This window comes from Ursus americanus, chromosome 29 (assembly GCF_024610735.1).
Source record: "Ursus americanus isolate L20-20 chromosome 29, mUrsAme1.1.p, whole genome shotgun sequence".
Taxonomy (NCBI): Eukaryota; Metazoa; Chordata; class Mammalia; order Carnivora; family Ursidae; genus Ursus; species Ursus americanus.
The window spans coordinates 25442614-25462962 of record NC_142155.1 but is presented as its reverse complement, the minus strand read 5'-3'; the positions used below and the strand labels follow the sequence as shown (position 1 = coordinate 25462962).

Genomic DNA, 20349 nt, shown 5'->3' with positions numbered 1-20349 from the left:
ACATTATCAGAGGGGTCTTATGGATTTCACAGCTTATCAATGGGCGACTCTGGTTACTGCTTAGTCTTAGGTGGCCAGATGGTGGCCATCCCATGGTTGTTGCAACTAATAGAAAACAGTTGCCCAGGAGAGCTTCGGGTATAGAAATATCTGACAGCAAGTCTACAGACTAATGGAAGTCATATCTGGAAGGGGAACCGGACAGGATAAGGACTGGAAGAGCAAAGAAAGACTTACTTCACTACAAAGATGCCCTCAAGCCATCAGATTGGTGGTTCTTCCTTCCTTCCTTCCTTCCTTCCTTCCTTCCTTCCTTCCTTCCTTCCTTCCTTCCTTCCTTCCCTATTTCTTTCCTTCCTTCTTTCTTCCTCCCTCCCTTCCTTCCTCCTTCCCTAACCTTTACCTAAAACTTCCTCATGGCAAGTTTAATTATCCCTAGTTCATAGATAGAAACATTGACTCACAATTTTGACTCACACAACTACGTAGTAATAGTAATGAGGAAAAGGGGGAAGAGAAAAGCAATGTAATCCAAATAATTTTACTCTGGGTTTTACTTAGATGCAGGGGCAGATGTGACGAGTAATACTGGCTGAGAAGTGCCACGATCATCAGGAGTTATCTCTACAAAGTCTAGTGAAAGCAACTCAGGGAGAGGTTTTGGGTTTTTTGCCATTATTTGTCAAATCATATATCTGGTGAGATTCCATTTGCTTTTTTATATTGCCACTTGGCTTTTTTAATATTTTAGCATACTATCCCAGAAGTCTAAACACGCATATTTAACAAGGCGCCAGTCTAAAGATTATCAGCAAGTAACATTGATTATTCCGTTTTCTAGCTAAACTTGGAGTCCTGGTGTTCATAAATAAGAAATTTTATTTTTATTTCTTAGGCACTTATCACTGACTAAGAGACAGGGTGGTTTATCAGTATCTTTCCATCCACTTTCCTATGTCATCTCCAGAGTTAATCAATTCTAGTATTTTCGTTTTGATGGGAGGCAAAAATAAAGCATATGTAAGCAATGCATTAGGGTTCCAGAGCTGCTAAATAAGCGTGGTTTTTAATTGTGGGAGAGGATACACACTACTTAAGAGAGAGCTGTGACCATGACCGGCAGACGTCATCGTTGACTGTCCTGGCCACAGCTGGCAGAAGCCCACAGACACAGGCTAGCTTCCCTTCGAAATAGTGTCTCATCTTTTCTTCCTATGGATCTCTTTCCCTCTTGCTTCTCTCAGTTGGGGGAAGGTTTAGTTTTGAGTAATGATTTTCTTTCTCACTTGTTTCTGTCTTTTCTTTTCCCACTTCTCCAAATGGCCTTATCTGCCAGTCACAATTTTTGTGGTCTGCAATTCTGATCACTTTTAAATGAAACCCATGCTGGCTTTGGTAATCATAATGTCATTTACAATTTACCACTAAACACGTTTATTCAGTTAGTAGCACACTGGAGAAAGAGAACTCCATATGAACTCACCGTGAAAGGCCTAATCTGATTATTTCCTCATGAAAATCCAGGCAGGGGTGCTTGTAAGAGGGGCTGAGAGAAGAAGGGGAAAAAAAGCAAGGTCTGGCCACAGCTGACTTTCATAATCAATGTGAAGAGATAAGTGACACAGCCTGTCAGGGCCAGCCGCCTAGTCACCCCAGGGCATTCCTCTCAAACAGGCAAGAGTGGACAGGACTTAATAAATGCTGAGTGACCATTGAGTATTGGCTTGGCATATGCTATTGCATTCAAGATGGACAAGCACAGTGATAAAGTCCAGAAGCTCTTCTCTAAGTGGGGGGAATTAGATTAAGCAGGTTGTATTCGTGTGTGCATGTGTGCACACGAACACTTGCTTTGTGTATTCTTTAACATCCTAGAATATCCTAGACACACAATATGCCCCATCCACCTTTCCCTCAACTGGAAACCACAGACCTAAAAGCCAAGAAAGGAAGTGAGTTAGGCGCCTGGTGAAGGAGGAGAAAAAGGAGAAGGTACGTATGCGTGTGTGTGTATGTAGACTCAGGTTGCTTCCAGGGGTTCTAACAAATATTAACTTTGTGTCAATATTTGTCCTTCCTGTCGTGAAATGAGGATTTTCCACCTCATTTCACATTTGAAAAGAAAATATGCCAAAGGGGTCGTCTTTGCTAGGAAAAAAAAATTAAAAGAAAGGGGAAAAAAAGAGACAACTTCTATCTTTTATTTAGAAAAATGGGTCAGGAGGAAAGAAAAAAAAGTATTTTTAAAATAAATGTTTTGACTCAAAGGCACATAGGATCCTTCCATCTTCCCCTTTCAACAAAAGGGAGAAATTTATATGTTTAAAATTGAACGAAATACATCAACATTAATGATGTTTTTCCTCGAGGTAAACATCACCATTTCCCTCAATAATTTTTTTTAGCCATTTTGTGATAGATTTCCCATTCATGGTACAGTAAAGTATAGGAGATTTTGACAAAAACAAAATATATAATCATTCTCTTATTTTCACGAAAGGTAAAGAAATCATTTACAATTCTTTTCTGTCAAACAACATTTACACCTCATTATTTCTAATTTAACAAATATAAATGGCCACAGATCAAATAAAGTGTAGACAGGTTGAATTGATCCCCATTTATAGATGTTGTCGTAGACCCTCAGGCTATGAAGAGTGAGACTCCAAAATCTCAAAGCTGTGTTCCTAAAACACAAAGAGAGTAACTGAGATCTTGGAAAGAAATATTAAAGAAAACATTTTGGTCATACTAGAAAGAATACACAAAAACTGTCTACTCTTTTAGAATGAGGAATTCTAGCTAAGACTTTTTTTGTAAACTTCAGAAATCATGGTTGTGTTTTATCTGTAAGGTGACTTGAGAATGGTGTTCTCATGCCTCATAGATTCCCTATGGATGACAGAAGACACAGGCTTGCTAACTTGTCTAGAATTAGAGGTCTGTAACTTCTGTTGAGTGACCACCATAGGGTAGTACCAGTCATTATAAAAGAGGTAAGATAGATACGCTTATACATACACTCACATCCACAGATGGGATTATAAGATAATTTAATTTGGGAAATTTAAAGTTCATTAAATTGAAAAATTAATGGAAATAAAGTTCAGCACTGGGAGTTTCAAAATTAAGGTATTGCCAGCTTGGCTTTTGTAATTCATTGACCAGTGGTGCTTAAGAGCATAGTCTCCTCTGGGATCATTCTTGCTGAAAAAGACAGCACTCTTACAGCTGGTGACTGGCATGGTGCACTGGCTTGCAATGCGTTGGAGTAATGAGGGGGCAGAAAAGAGAAGTCCCAAGTGCAGAGACAGCGGCACAGGACTGAAGGGACTGCACAGGAGCAGGAAGCTGCTAGATGAGAAATACACACCTCTATAGGCATAGATAATGGGCAGATGGACTTCAGGGGCTCTGCACTCTAGGATTTGCCACAATTTCATGAGCAATCTCACCGAAGTTCTTGAACTTGGGTCTATTTTTGAAGGGAACACATTTCCAATCTAATCTGAGAAAAATGGAACACTATATAAAACCAACAATTACCTGAAGCAAGATGCCTGTACGGCCTTCTGTGAAAGGTCTTTCTGTCTTTACTAAGTTCTTTGGATGGGTATTTCCAAATATTTGTTTCCATTTTATAGAAGTGTTAATGTTGAGGGGAAAAAATGATCAGGAGATGAAAGTAAGTGAGAAAATGACAATGAAGATGAGGGAAGAGCGTCAGATATGTATCAAATAGACCCTTCTGAATCAATCTATTTTTTTGTTTTTTTTTAATTAAAAAAACACCTATTTTTATCAATGAAGTCTATTCAAACAAATTCCAGCAGACTATTTTGTATTCTTTTACTATGTTGAAATGTCATTTACATTTTGCTTAAAATAGTGGCTTAGAAAATGTTTTTATGTTTTTGTTATTTTGTTGTATTATGATTTGCCCTGCAAACACCAATGGGTATGGTCTCAATTATGACTTTTATTCTTTGAATAAAAGTTTATACATTGAAAACAGTCAAAGCAAATGCAAGTTCAGGAAGTACAGCTTGGCGGGTAAGAGATCAGGTTTTCTAGCCAGAGAGATTTGCATTGCACTTTCTAGCTGCAAAACCATGGGCAAGTTACTTATCCTCTTTCTGACCCAGTTAACTCATTTGTAAAAGCACCCAACCCACAAGCTGATGGACAGGATGAAATGAAATGGGGTATGTGCAGAGTCAGGAACAAACATGTGTTAATAAATATAAGTTGCTTCATTAGCTATAATCAAAAAAGGAGGTATGTTTTTAAGATACTTTGCACTCTCCTTTGGCCTCTTTTGGCACCATCCTCATCTCAAATTAATAACATTTGCCTTGTCTGAAACAGCACCTGTAAGTGTTGCAAGCATTCATAATGAACAGTGTTGAAAGAGACAAGTTACACGTGAAGAAAATGCTTACAATGCAGACATACTATCTATGATTTTAAAAAACATGTGCGAGAAAGAAATACACACAGATACACACACACACACACACACATCTATAAGCAGGATGTGTATTTTTTCCACCAATCAAGAAATCAATAAAAACCTGCAAAATCCAAGATGGTTTCAACCCTTTCGTCAATCTTAACTTTCCCCTTCATTCCTTCGGTAACGCTCTCCACCCCACTGCCCCTTTCTCGCCACCCTCCGATTTCCTTTTTGCTAGTGAACCTGGCCTGCCGTCTTTGACCACAGTGATGTTCATGGGTTAGATTAAAGGCAGGGGCAGCCAACAGCCTTCTTTACAAATACAATCTGAGCACGCTCTTTCCCCGGAATGATAAACTTATCACCTCTCCAGCCCTCAGTTGGAAGCTGCAGCGGTAATTCTGTTGGATGCCAAAACGAAAATGAATGTGACTGTGCCATGCCCAGCTCTGAGCTGTGGCTGTAATGAGATTTGAATGGGAAGCCCTGGACACAATAAATCTGCGCCATATGTGACCATTTCCTGTGTCAGTTCCTTTCTCATAACCAGTGGAGACTTTTTTTTCCCCTCTCATGACCCCACACCATGACTCTGAAATCTTTCATGGCTGCTTATGGGCCTCAGGCTTTTTACAGCAGTTGTATAAATAAATGAATTTGACAGCAAACATCATAACAGTTAGCAGTAATGTGTGTTCACCACAAGTGCCTATACTACTCACTGGAGAAATGGCAGAGGAAACAGCTTGTTTTGTTACCTAAACAAAAGTAGTTTCGTTTGACAAGTGGTGAAAGAATTAGTCAAATAAACTTGAAATCCACTAGGACTGTTTGTGCCAACTCTTCCTGCCAGTGAAATGTTCCCAGCTCCTCAATGCCCATGACTCACAAGAGATAAATTTCCCTCTTTTATTCTGAGATAAAGATCTGGGCTGGGAATACAAAACCTTTGCCTGATATTTTATATTCATCTGCTTTGCAAGGCAAGAGTGTCATGTAGGAGAACTCAGGTAGGGCAAAGGGTTTCCAAAGGAACCTGTGGCGGAAAGGCCAAGGAAGGCAATTGGGGGGAAGGGGAAGGTTGGTGGCAATAATGACCCACCCTACTGATTACCCACTGAAAGCAAACTGAAGCTTATGAGGGCTTCCTTCTCTTTCATGTTTCCTTTATTCAAGAAAGGAAACTCCTTACACCAGACAGTTGCTGAAAGAAAGGGAGTTAGCATTTTCTCTGTATCTCCACACTCCCAGCAACCTAAGTGCTGTTGTCCATATTGGGGGAATTTGTGGTCAGATTAGATAAGCACACAAAAAAAGCATAGATTTTGCTCAGTTACATGGATTGGTTGTTTATAAGTCCTTAACTTTTTCTGCTCCTCTACTGGAATCTCAGTAACAACTCCATTATTTCAGCTGTGAAAGAAAGACATTATAGCTCAGTGGTTATTCCTATGGACTCGGGTCCAAACTGCCTAAGTCCAAATCCTGGCTCTGAAACTTACTCTCCGGGTGATTTTAGGCAAGGAACTTATCTTCACTGTGCCTCAGTTTCCACTTTTGCAAGGTGGGAAGAAAACTGGTATGGTATTCAGCTCATAAGGTAGCTGTGATAATTAAGTGTGTTTTAAAGGGCTCAGAACATAAATGATAAATGAGGACGTTATGCAATGTGAAGTAAGTCAGTTTAAAAAAACAAATACTGCATGATAATACTTAAATGAGGTGTCTACAAGACTCAGACTCATAGAAGCAGAGAACAGGGGCGCCTGGGTGGCACGGCAGTTAAAGCGTCTGCCTTCGGCTCAGGGCGTGATCCTGGCGTTCTGGGATCGAGCCCCACATCAGGCTCTTCCGCTATGAGCCTGCTTCTTTCTTTCCCACTCCCCCTGCTTGTGTTCCCTCTCTCGCTGGCTGTCTCTATCTCTGTCGAATAAATAAATAAAAAAAAAAACCTTAAAAAAAAAAAAAAAAGAAGCAGAGAACAGAATGGTGCTTGCCAGAGGCTGGAGGAGAAGGGGAAAAAAGGCTCAAAGAGTAGCTAGGACTTAAGTATTGTTGTCATCGTTATTATTATTCTAAACAAGGAAACTTGGATAATAGTCTGTTTAAAAACACTAGAGCTCTTCTCTAGGATACCTTGATATTGGCAGCTGATCTGGGAAATAAAATTTAAAACCTGTGTGGAGAAACTATAATAGGACTTTCATCAAAGTCAATTACAATTAATTATAAGATACAGTACATCATCAATAAAAATATCATCTGGACCTTGAAAATATTTTTTTAGATGTAGGTTATTTTCCCTCTTTTGAAAGTAGTGCTCTTTGTCATGGTCAAGTAACCATTGCCTCTAGAATCTTCTCATACTCAAAAGAACTCTCGCTGTTTGGGGGAATAAAAACTGAGAGCTATCCCCAACTAACAGATCTTAGAGTCTATGTCCTGCTCTCTGTTTTTATCTCTTTAAAATTTAATTATTAAAAGGGCTCTCTAAAGTGTTTTGCTTGTGTGATAATAAGCAAGAAAGCGCTTTAACATTTTAGAAGGTATAGATTATAATCAATACAATAGAGATATTTCAATTTATAGAGTATACTACTTACACAATAAATTCCTAATGTCTCCGTTTTAACTGATTGACAAATCCGCTTAAATATACATTTCTCTATATCTAGTCAACTATTTCTGTGGAGAAAGTCAGAAGTGTGAATGAACTGAACTGTGTAAAATTAAATGGACTCTTTGAGCTGTGCTCTTACAGGAGGACCTAAAAATGGAAAGAAATGTGTCAACGAAAGATAGGGAACCATTTGACTTTATAAACAATGACAAACCAGGAGGGGGCAAAATGGGGTTGGTTGTGATTCGGGAGGGTGGGTTTTGCTAGAAAACCAAATACATAAAGTGACATCATCCTGTGGTAAAATAGGCTTAAGGGAGACTTCATATATAGTAAAATAAACTGAAGCCCCACCTCATTGTTGCTCCCTGTGTACAGGCTACAGGGCTACATCTAGGAAACGTCTCTAAAATTTGTCTGAGAAAATAACTTTGTGCCCTAGAAACTTCGCTGTTGAGGAATGTCATCTGACAAAACACCCCCCCCCTTACTACCTCCAAATCCTTTTCCAAGATCGGCTTCTAGTGTGCATATCCTGATTCACTCTCGAAGTTGCAAATGTGAAGATGTCATGCAATAGATAACTCTAGCTATTCACACCCAACATGGCCACCAAGGCTGAATAAACACAGAGCTGAGCAGTGTCCTTGTTGATTGACTGGTCACTCCTCCTGCCTCTTATAGCAAAGGAACACTGCCACCTTGGAAGGTTTGTTTTGTTGAGTTAAAGAGAAAACTGAGGGAGTAGAAAAATTCTAAAAGAGCAGTAGCTTCATCAAGCATGGTGGAGTTCCGGAAATAACTGTTCAGCTCTTTCTTCATCATTTTCTGGTTATATGTGTGAACACCTATACAGGTTAGGCTTATCTCAGGAAGTGACAGGCTTGTACTTCCCCATCCTCTTGTGGTTGAGTAGAATCATTAGCTAATCATCAATTATTGAGCAGAGGTAACAAGTGGCTTTTTGGGGCCATACAAGTTAATTGAAAGAGGTGGCAAAATATAGGCCAAATCCAGCCCACTGGCTGCTGTAAATAAAGTTTTATTGAAACATGGCCCGTATTCATTTGTTTACATAGTATAAACTATTGTAAACTCCACTTTTGCACTGCAATAGCAGAGTTGAGTAATTGTGACAGAAACTCTATGGACTTGAAGTTGAAGTTGGAAATATTTACAGTCTGGCCCTTTATAGAAAATGTTGCCAACCCCTGATCTAAGAGTTCTAAGTTTGTCTCTGAGGCAGTGACTAGCAAAGTACAGGATGGAGGCTTATCTCTCAGCCTGGGTCCCTGCCAAAGACAGATAAGAAGAGTAAGCAAGAAATAGACCTCTGCTGTTTTAAGCTATGGAGATTTGCAAGTTGTGCGTTCTGGCGTTCTAACCTAGCCTACTCTGATGGGTACGACATCTTCACTATTCTCTCGTGTATCTTTTTCTCTGCACATACATAATATATCCTGCTTAAGGGAAGGAAACAGAAAGCATAAGAGGACTTTGTTTTTCTTTCTTTCTTTCTCTTTCTCTCTTTTTTTTTTTTTTTGTCCTCAGGAGACAGGATGCGGACATGAAATGTTTGAGTTCTCAGTCAACATTTGGACTAGAATTTTTCCTTTTCTAAACATAAATTTTCTTTATATATTTTATCTCAATATTTGCTTCATCTAACACCTGAGAATCAATCTTCTTTGTTAAAGCTCTTTGAAAATGTGTCCCACAAATCTCTACAAACCTGCCTTCCTTGCCATGTAAAGATGAAATTTCCTCAGGGGCGCCTGGGTGGCACAGCGGTTAAGCGTCTGCCTTCGGCTCAGGGCGTGATCTCGGTGTTCTGGGATCGAGCCCCACATCAGGCTCCTCCGCTATGAGCCTGCTTCTTCCTCTCCCACTCCCCCTGCTTGGTTCCCTCTCTCGCTGGCTGTCTCTATCTCTGTCGAATAAATAAATAGAATCTTTAAAAAAAAAAAGATGAAATTTCCTCAATATATTGCACACAGAAGGTTGTTGAAGTAATTAGGGGAAAAGATTTCTGTAAGCCGGAACTGGCATTCCAAAGTCTTTCAGAATGAGTTCTTGCGTTTGGGCTTTAGCAATTCTAATACGGGTGAAAAATGCATACAGTTGGTTCTACTTGCTCATTTTGCTATGTCCAGATCTTCTCCTTTGGAGGAAATAGAAACAGGTCCATTTTTTGGCAGAAAACAACATGATCTCTTTCAACCTCACAGAAGGGCAAGTTGACTAGACAGTCTGCCATCGATACTGCTTTTTGGAAGCAGGAAGTGATGGAGGCCATTATGAGAGCATCATGTTCCAGGTGTCAGCCATCAAAGGGAGAGCCAAGAGGTGTCTTGCCAAGATAAATGCTGTGATCTGATGGATAGGGACACTGGTTTGAAGATGGCAATTCCAATTTATTTTCTTCTTATTCTTGATGACCTTAGACAACAGACAGACTACCATGCACCTCAGTTTCCTTATCATACGATACAAAGCAATAGACATGGATATTTACCTACCAAGAGACTGCATAAAAGTTAACTGCACTAACGTCTGTGAAATACTGCAGGGGAAAGAGAATTGAAAGAGGAGGCAGTCACCCAAGCAATCTGTTCACTGAGGGCAATAGATACGAGCCAGGAGGGAGTGTGATGGCAAACATGATCAGGATAACCAGGTACCGTTCAGTCATTTGAACAAATGATTTGTTAGGATTTTTACAAATAAGATATTGGGCCAGGGGCTCCCAGGTAAGCTCCTTCCGAGTCATCTTTCAAGTTCAATGGCTCCCTTAAAAACTGGTACAACACAGTTCAGCAAGGTGAAGGGGTTTTAAGGACATTTTGAAACTCGACTTGGAGGAACAAAACATAGCTACACTACTGAAAGGCACAATGGGCGCCAAACATTCAGACAAAATGGTTTATTTATAGAAAGGGCTGTACACAAACTGGAGGCGGAGTAATGTCTGGAGCTAGAAGAACAAGTACTGCAAAATCTGTCTATAGATGCCAACAAACACTATCTACAGACTCAATGTGGGAAAGAATAACTGATTAGGCAAAATTTAATTCTGCTCAACTATATATAAGATTTAAAAATTATTAATAGTAATATACTATGGTTTACATATAGGGTTCCTTCAAGATGAACTCTTCAATTTGGAAGAAGTCTGGTATGGAATCAGGAAATCAATAGTTATCCTATGCATTATCTTATTCTCGCGAATCTTTGTAAATTCTGGGGGAAGGGAGGGTGAGGAGAGAAAACAGGAAATGAGTATCATTTTCTAGCTTCTTCATTGGATAGTTCTGCCATTGTAAGCACTGATGTAACATTATATTTTGAGCAATTCTCATTATCTTGTATCAAGATATGTATCTAGACTCTGGAAACATGTAGTTAAAAATAAAAGGAGAGTCACAATGCTTGCCTTCATGGAACTTACTTGGAGCCAAGTTTCTAGGTTAAAAAATATGCCTTCTTTTTCAGAGTGTGAACTCATGAGCCATCTGAGTACAGATGTCTCACTTACTCATCTTGGCAAGTTTTGCTCCTGTCCCAGTGCATGTGACTGTCAGAGGGAAGAAACATCAAAATTCTGTGGGTCCTCCGTGCCAGCTACTGCAAGAATCGTTCAACCTGTCTCATTTTATTTGGTCATCATGCCAATCTGAGAAGTATGTTTTTATCGCTTCCTTTTTCCAAATAAAGAAACTGGACTTGCGGCTGGATGTAGAGGATCCCAAAATGGCAGAGCCAGACCAGAAGCAGCCTAAATCCCTGAGTCACCACTAAGAGCAAAGCTACCAGGGGATTCACCCAGTCTTCTTTAAGCTGAGTTGTGAATGGAAAAAAAAAATGTCCTTTTTTTGAACAGTTGAGATTTGGGGGTTATCTGCTAACTGAAGTTAATTACTCTGTATCATACAATATCATGTTTTATATGAGCAAATGAAATAAATAAGTACACAGACATAAAGAACAAACAAGGCTAAGGTCTCAGTTGGTTTAGAAGCAGTATCAAGAGGAAAGGCCAAATGCTCTGACTTTCTGACCTGGATTACACCTACCACTTAAGGAGGCTCCATTTCGGGGCACCTGGGTGCTCCATTGGTTAAGCATCGGCCTTCGGCTCAAGTCATGATCCTGGGGTCCCAGGATCGAGCCCTGCATCAGGCTCCCCGCTCAGCGGAGAGTCTGCTTCCTCCCTCTGCCCCTCATCCCACTCGTGCTCTCTCTCTCTCTCAAATTAAAAAAAAAAAATTAAAAATGGAGGCTCATTTAGTGAGAGTGTTGCTCTCTCAGAAGTTCATTGAGAACTGGCTACAGATGAGTTTGCCCTCTAAAGTGATCTCCATTTGGTGGCCAGCTCAAACTAATTTGGGAAACCTTAAAAGACAGCTAAAAATTCAGTTTCACTACGGTCTGGAATATAAGCACGCAAGCAGCACACTGCATGCCAAGAAAGTCAGAAGCTACAAGCACCTGGTTTAAACTTTGAAAAGGTTTGGCAAAAGGGCAAGAGCATACTTATAATTCCTTAGGGATCACTCATGTGCTTCCTATTGGACATGCTCTGTGTCAAAGGCCATTTCCATCCAGTATGAATACACTAAGTTAGTTACATGAACATTGTGTTTAGAGAAATTCACACATGGGGTCAAAAGCAAAATTAGACCATATCCATATTCATCACTGGGGAGTTTATGATTCCATCAACTATGAAATTCTTTTTGCTTGGAATCCAGGCTGATTTCTCCTGAAATACAGGATTTTCCAGATAAAACTAGCCACTGGTCTTTTAAGAATGGTTTTACAGGTTAATGGGAGTTGCCTCCTGAGAAAAACTGCACTCCATAATGCATCTGGCCAATTCTTTGGTGCCATTCAAATTATTAGGGTAAGAGTGGGAGAATTCCTTCCCTGTCCACTGAGACGATCATTTTATGCCCCAAAGCTTCAACCTCATTATTCTTATCTTAGGGCATAATTACAATGTTATTATTGGTCATAAAATTAACCAGATTTTCCTCTCTTTTCTTTTCCTCTTCAGCATTTGACTCCCTGACCTCCCCCAACAGAAAAGTCTATGGACTGATTATATGCTAAATGTAGAAGTATTTCCTTTTATTTGTTTAAAATTTTCCCACTGTTAATTTCATTGAGAGCATGCTTGTTCTCATATGAAACGAGGTAAAGAAAAAATAAAAGAATTTTTACCACTCCTGTAAAATGCGAACATTTTTATTCCTGTCTCTCAATGCTTTTGAGACTGTTCACTTCTGTTACCTCACAATCCAGAGATCCCAGTCTGCATTTGCATCAACCTGTGGGTATATGGTTCACCTTATAACCCGAGATCCTTTGCCAATCGCTCCCCTGTATTCGGTGCAAACTTCACCTAACTATTCTTCAAAGTAACTTCTTTGTTCTAGCTAACCCAAATGGCGAAAAGGTTTTACTTCTAGGGCTGCTGCCTATCTGTGGCAATGGCTGCTGAAGTACTGTCTTAGAAAGGATGATGAAGCCATGTAAGGTCTCAGTAGGAAAGGGCTATGATAGATTAGCAGTCTACTGGGGTTTGGGGTGATATACACAGCGGAGTCTCAACAAAACTTGCTGTCAGGACAAACACCACTACATCTGCTATACAAACACCTCTTATGTATTATATGCGTTCTCCGTGTTCACATATCCAAATTCTATCCATATTCCATTATCCAGAATTCTATCCAAATTCCATCCACCAATCCACATCTGATACTTTTTAAGCTTCATTTTATTTATTTATTTGTTTGTAAAGATTTTATTTATTTATTTATTTATTTGGGAGAGAGAGAGAGCACGAGTGAGGGGGGAGGGGCAGAGGGAGATGGAGAGAGAGAGACAAGCAGGCTCCATGAACAGCATGTGAGCCCAGTGTAAGGCTGGATCTCATGACCCTGAGATCATGACCTGAGCCAAAATCAAGCGTCGGATATTTAACTGACTGAGCCACCCAGGTGTCCCAAAGGTGTACATTTAAAATTTGTAAGGAAATCTTCCAAAAAGGGCTTTCCAAGCAGGACTGGGTATCAAAGCCACCATATGTGTCTCAGGTGTCAGATATGAACTTACATTTTCTCATATACTCCATTTTCCCTTCGTTTTCAGAAAAGTTGATGTTCTTAGCTTCCTGAAATCCTAATACCACAAATGAAGACACAAGCTATCTCACAGCAAAAAGTGAATGAGAAGGAGAGAAACAAACAGAAGCAGGGTAGAAACAGATGATAGTATTCCCAGTACTTCCTGCATAGAGAGGAATGAATTAAACATGAGGCGAGAAGGTCACTACATTAGATGTAGGATTTCATCAGATTGCCGGAATCGCAGCAAGATTTCGATGAGAATGAAAAGTAAAAGGAGAAGACAACTTTACATTTGTGTTGTACCATTTAATATTCAAACAATTATAACTCCTGCTATTACATGCAAATGTAAGTCCTTTTCAGTAACAGCTACGTTGTATACATTACCTGTTCTACAGATGGAGAGACTGATGCTCAGAGAGGTTAACCATAGACACCTGTCTACTCAGTGGCAGAGTCAGCATCCGAAGCCATAATATAGTTGCCATTCCATGCACTTTGCCCTTATTCTACCTGCCATCGTTTGCCCTTCACAACAACTATAAAAGACAGGTACGGGAGATGATATTTCCCTTTGCCTGATGAAAAAACTGAGTTTCAGATAGGTTAGTACTTGCCCAAAGATAGAGTGAATTGATCAGAAATACTATTCTCCTGACATCTTAATCCAATATTTTGGCCACAACCTGATGGTCCTCGTGTTGGCTATAAAACTAATGTTTTACCCAATAGTCACCCAAATAGTGGGTGAACTTAAGAGTGAAAAAATCAGCTTGATTCTGTCATCTCCAAAGTAACTCTGAAACTATTTTTATATTTTCAAATCATGTGGATTAACACTCAAAACATTTTTAATTAGAAAATAGAGGGTAACTAAACTATCAGACTGAATTCTATAAATAGTATTGCCTTGAGGTCCATCCACTTAAATTAACCAAAAAGCACCACTAATTAGCTAGACTTAAGCAAGGGCTGGTGCTAGGCAATGTGACCTTTTTAGGTCACATGTCACTGGGATTACATTTTCTCTCTGATATACAAGTCATTGGTCACAGTAGGCTGCCAGGATTTGACACCATGGATTTATTTGATACAGTGTGCAGAAAGTGTGCATATTGGTTTGTTGATTTCTAAGCACTATCTTGAGTCATTTTATAATAGCGTGTCCTCCTTTACAGTGTTTCAAGTATATAACCATGTGGTTTATTATACACAGCCCCACATGGAAACAAGGGCAATTGGGTTCTACTAGCACTTTTGCCAAAATCCACTGTTTTTTTTTTAAGATTTTATTTATTTATTTGAAAGAGAGAGAGAGGGAGGGAGCATGCATGATTGAGGAGATGGGCAGAGGGAGAGGAAAAGAAAGAATCCAAGCAGACTCCAGGCTGAGCACAGAGCCCAGTGTGGGGCTTGATCTCATGACCCTGAGATCATGACCTGAACCAAAATCAAAAGTGTAAAGCTTAACTGACTGAGCCACCCAGGCGCCCCCAAAACCACTGTTCTTGAACAAGTTGCCTTAGCTCTCAGAACTTCAAACTTATCATCTAAATAGACTGTTTAAGTCTATTTGGATTAGACTAAATAGGTTATCTTTGAGATCCCTTTCAACATTCAGCATGAAAATGATTTTATCACTTACAAACCATCCCACTAGTCCCCACTCTAAGGGCCGGACCCTGGCCCTTTCATTTCTCCATCTCTGACATCTTAAAAAAGAAAACTCATCTCTCCAATGAAACCTTCTGCTTTTTAATTTAAAAAATTGTATTTATGTTCCTGCTGTATCTAGTCCCTTACCTCACTGAAACTTCATTCTTGGTCCATCAGCCCTCTTCTGACTTTCTTCCATTACTCACCTAATGGCTACTTCCTTCCATCACTGCCCTGGACCCCCTCTCTCATCAGCATTCTCTGACCTCCCGTTCTTTCATCACTCATTCTCTACCCATGGCCACACATAAAATCCTTGACTTTGACAAAGCTATGCATCTACTTTCATCACTTTTGCTCCTGGGAAGTTTAAGAACTCTACCAAAAATCACATAATTAAAAAAAAATAAAATAATGTATAACTGTGAACTGTGTCATTTGGTGCTATCACAAATACTTTATCTCCAACCTCAATCAAGTCTTCCATGTTAATCAGCCCATCTTCCATTCATCTCTAGCGGAAGTGTTCTTCTGTTTAAGGCTTTGCTGTTCCCTATCTTTCTACCTGCATGATCAAGTCATGGACTTCACAAATACATTTGGGGACACGGGAATTAATCCTCCCACTTTCACCCCTAACATTTTCAAATATTCGCTCTTTCTTATTTCCTTCTCATCTGACTTACAGGAATGGAGAACTTTCATATTTCCCAAGCTAACCTCTACACAGGTGACCTCATCCCTGTCTTCTCCTGCTTGAACACCACAAATTAGCCTCATCAATCACTGTCTGTTTTTTGAATCTTCAAACTTCTTGTAAAGCATGTGTACATTTCTCATATTATAAACACCACCTTTCTTTCTTTCCCTTTACGCTCAAATTCCTTGAAAAGATAGGTTTTCTTTTTCTTTTGATTTATGTTACTTATTATTTTGTTTTTCTCTTTTAGACAGGTCTCCATCTACTGCAGTCTACATGTTGCCCAGTCCCTCTACCAATACTACCGCCAGTGATGTTACTAGAAGCCTAAGCTTTTAGCTCCAGTTCTAAGGTCCACTTACTTTTTTTCTGATTTAATCATATTTAACATAATTACAGCCTTTGTTATTGCTGTTCCTGAAATGCTCTCTTGCCTCAATTTCTAGGACATCATTATCTCCTGTTTCTCTCTTACCTCTGTTCCTCCTCAACTGCTATTGTTTTGTTGGGGAGCCCTCCTTCATCCAACCCTTTAAGGGAAGGTGTTCTTTAGGATTCAGGTCTTTGCTTCCTTCTCCTAACAACTATGCCCCCTGGACAAGCTCACACACGCAAGAAAGATGGAGAGAGAGAAAGAGAGACAGACAGACAATAGAGAGAGACAGTGAGCATCAGAGAGATGAGAGACACAGAGAGCATGAGAGAGGCAGATAAAAGAGAGGGACAGAGAGACAGAGACAGCATGAGAGGGAGAAAGAGACAAATCAATTCATGTGCTAATGGATCCTAAATTCATTATCTCTCCTGAATGACAAAACTGTAGTGTCAATTACCCTCTCTCTCAAGGCATTTCACACACACCTCAAACATACCCCCTTTCCTACATCCCCTCCATAGTTCAAGAGGAATTATGTGCTCATACCTACTTCCTTAAGAAATGATTAGATTTAAGAGACCCAGAAGGTCAATTGCTTACTTATTCCTTATCATATATGCAAATTCATTGGGAGGTTCCAATAGAATGACTTCTAACACTAAAGCACCGAGCATGTCCCTGAGACGGTGTGGAGTGGAAATTTGCTGAAGAATAAGTGATATAGAGACAGGGATCCCACCGAGCCCTGCGGTTGCAGAGCTGTTCCTCGTGTGATACCGCCTCCAGGAGACATAGGTGCAGTTTTGTTTAAGGTATCGGATGACTGTGGCATAGCCATTACCTCCTTTGCTCACTGAAGATAATAATTCCAACAACAATAAGAGCAGACGACGTGGATTAAGTGCTTATAATGTGATAAACACTGCTTTAAGCACTTTATAAGCATTAGCTCATTTAATCTTCATGCTGACTCTATGGCATAGGTACTACTCTTATTCCCATTTTACAGATGAGGGAAGTGAGGCATACATGGTTTAAGCATCTTTTTCATTTCTCAGTAGCTTGAGGAAAGTGAACACTAGGCAGTCTGTTCAAAGCCCATGTCCTTGACCTGTATGCTATACTCTCTTGCTATTTAAGCACTTTGCTGTGTTTCCGCAAGTAGCCTTGAGTGCTGGTTACTACGCATCCTTTCCCTTACTGGCACCACCACACCACCTGGCTTTGTCCCAATAATTAACAGCCCCGCTGTTACGATATTTATTATTTCTTTCTCCTTCTCCCTGTTTTGGCTTATTAGTTTATAACAATGTCTGCAAATGTTTTCTTTCTCACTCCCCCCAGAATCTGACCACATTCTGTTTCACCCTGGATAATCTAATTTTACTGATCTTTTTGAAAGCTACACACTACCTCTATCATAAAAAATAAGAACTACTTGAACCATTTCCACTCTCTCCATATAGCCTTCTAAGTTTGAAGTGACCATGTAACTTATTGTTTAAACCAAGACACTTTGAGAGTGGCTGTATTACAATTGTGCTGGGACAGCAAGTATGGACTTTGGTTGTCCTGGGCAAACAGGAGCTATGGTCACATCACTTTAGACCCACAGAAGACTCGATACAGCTGCATGACCACGTTGTTGACTCAAGAGATTTCCTAGCTAACAGCTTCCCCACTGGCAATGACATCATGGCTTCGTCCAATAGCACTGACTACACAAGAATTGGAATTCTGCTGGGGCCTTCAAATAACAACAAGCACAAAGAAAACAATCTTGCCAAAATTTTAAAACAGAACATGAAGAATAAAAGAATATGATTTAAGGCTCTAAGTCTATATAACCAATGGCAAGTAGACAGAACTGAATAAAAATGGACTTAAAAGTATTTAGTAATATTTCTTTAAATCAGCAGGGTTTAAAGAACAGAGACCTTACTTCTTAAAGTCTTTCCAATAAAATCCTCGGTTCAATCTGATTGAAAACACTCATTTCTTGTTAAATAAACATTATCTAATGAACAAAGGATTTTTGCAAAATCCTTTCATATCTTGTTATTCTCAAGTATAAATTAAAGCTTTTAACTCCTTTTTTTAATGCAACCTCAATCTCAACCCTCTAACCTTTCTCTATAGCATTTAATTCTGTTATTTCTGAAACATAAAGACCAACTTGCCAAAAAAAAGGATATAAAATGAAATCTTGAAGTTTATAATCTATTATATTGTTGGTGATCAAGAAATAACTTTTACCCATTCCACTTATTTTTAGGGTTCATTTCTATAGTTCTTCAGCTTGAACCAACGTTGCATTTACCTGAGTCTCAGAAATTGATACTCAAGAACATTTTTTCCCTAGGCTGTGAAATTGATAACTGATGGCTATTTAATATCATTGGTTTAAAATAATAACACTATGGATAGATGTGGAGATCTCTGGGAAGTACATAAATTATAAATTCCTAGGTTTTGTAGAGACTGTACTGTGTACAAGATTCTATGATGTAACAGTGAACACTAGAATGGAAATCTTAATTCCTACTCTTTCCTGTCTTGTATCGGCTGTACATCTGGATGTGAAGAGTAGAAAGAAAATGGCATAAGCCCAAAGTAAAATTGTGAAATAGGAAAACTTTGCCTTTGATGGCCCTATGGTGCTTGGAAAAACAACCTCTCCCACTTTTGGGTTCCCAAAAATATCCTCTATTCCTACAGAAAAAGAAAGAATCTGCTATCCTTATTTGAATTTTGATGAAAACTTGTTTTAATAAGCTAGCATTCCCAGTTTCCATTTACAAGTTTGAACTTTTAAACTCTCCAGTGGATTTAAAAGTCTATCTTCAAGTAAAGGAATTATAAGCACCAAGTTGCAAGCAGTGCTATGATTTTTAGAAAGGGGTCTTCCTTAGTCTGCAAACCCTTAGCATTCTGAAGGCTGATCTGAAGCCAGTTCTGCTTTAAGAATTTGGCAGTGATGGACAGACACCAAGGTAGCCAAGAATGGTTGCTTCCCTATAGACAAGCCCATAGATGCATTATTGATCTCGGGAAAGGAGGGAATGGGGCGGAAAATTTTAGAAGGCTAGCTCTCAGGAGCAGCATAGCAAGATTCATGAAAGCCCCTTGACTAAGCAAAAATCTGCCCAAATGTCTTGAAAGTGGTTTTCTTTAGTCCCAAACCAAGGACTGAGCTATACCATCCTGTCCCTATGCACTCTTCCCTGGACAGCTGATTATTTATATAAAATCATTTTCTGGTCAAGATACCTACCTATTGACTATCTCTTTATAAAGAGTTTATTTTCAAGGTCCAGAATTCAGAGAGAAAGAGAGAGTGAAATCAACAGGATTTTCTTCTCCAAAATCCTTCAAGTTTAAAACTCAAACAGCTACACAGAGGATTAGCAAACTAGAAGATTAGAGGCAAAACCGAGAACTGCAACCCTGCAGAACTGTCCTGGGAGCCAGGGGACCCCAGCTAGTAGGATGTGGACCCCAGAAACTGTGTGCCCTTGATAGAAAGAGATGAGGAAAAACTGTTGTCTGATCTTTGCATACTAACAATAATAGAGAGGAGAGGAGAACAGTGCTTACTCGCACAGGTTAAAATATGATACTAGGAATAGTCCTCTTAATGAGCTGTGTTCCCTGTGTGCCTAATCAAACAGGCTGCAAAATAATTATAATGCATATCATGAAGTTTGAGTTAGATTAACATTGCTTTGCAATTTGCTTAATTACAATAATAAATACTCTCCCTCTATGCCCCAGGTCTGATTTGAGAAGTCCCTTGTGAAAATCACCTCAATGCATATTCTGTACCTACCATGTTCAGGGCAATGTGCTCCATGCTAAAAACACATTTTCTTCTTTTGATCAAGTGGGGTTACTCATCCTTGGCACTAGTTACGTATTGGACTGGATCAATTCTCGGTTGTAGAGTCTGTCCCACACACTGTAGGATATTTACTGGCATCCCTGTTCTCTACCCACTAAATGCCAGTAAGTACACTTCCCCCAGACTCCGCTGTCACAACCAGAGATGTCTCCAGATTTGCCAAATGTCCCCTGGATGGCAAAGTTATCTCAGTTGAGAAGTCACTACTGTAGAAAGATTCTCTACATACCTGGTCCTTGGGTTACTTACTGCTCATGTAACATAGCTGCCTTCTTACCAAGTTCTTAACCTCAACTTACACAACAACAAATATTCTCATTGAGTAGAATGAATATATTCCAACTCGTGAGTGTTCGCAGAAGGATTTGTCTCTCACCTGGCATTCATTAAAAAAAAAAAAAGTCTCCATTAGGAAGATGTAGATGCTAAATGAGTTGCTGCTGGCCCTAAAACAATGCCTCTACATTTAACAGCTACCTAGGAGATAGGAAGGCAGAAAAGGATCA

At 39.5% G+C, this 20349-nt stretch overlaps 1 protein-coding gene across 30 annotated transcripts in view; it reads right to left on the bottom strand.

The window, feature by feature from the left end:
• PKHD1 (PKHD1 ciliary IPT domain containing fibrocystin/polyductin) overlaps positions 1-20349 on the bottom strand; it is a 513811-nt gene that overhangs the window by 120645 nt on the left and 372817 nt on the right. For 2 of the 30 annotated variants that reach the window (XR_015722278.1, XR_015722277.1), the window contains exon 63: positions 9036-20219. The exons of the other annotated variants lie outside the window; for them this stretch is intronic. The gene's annotated coding sequence lies outside the window, so the exon portion shown is untranslated. Of the gene's footprint in view, positions 1-9035; positions 20220-20349 lie in introns of those variants that run through there. 30 annotated transcript variants of the gene reach the window in all.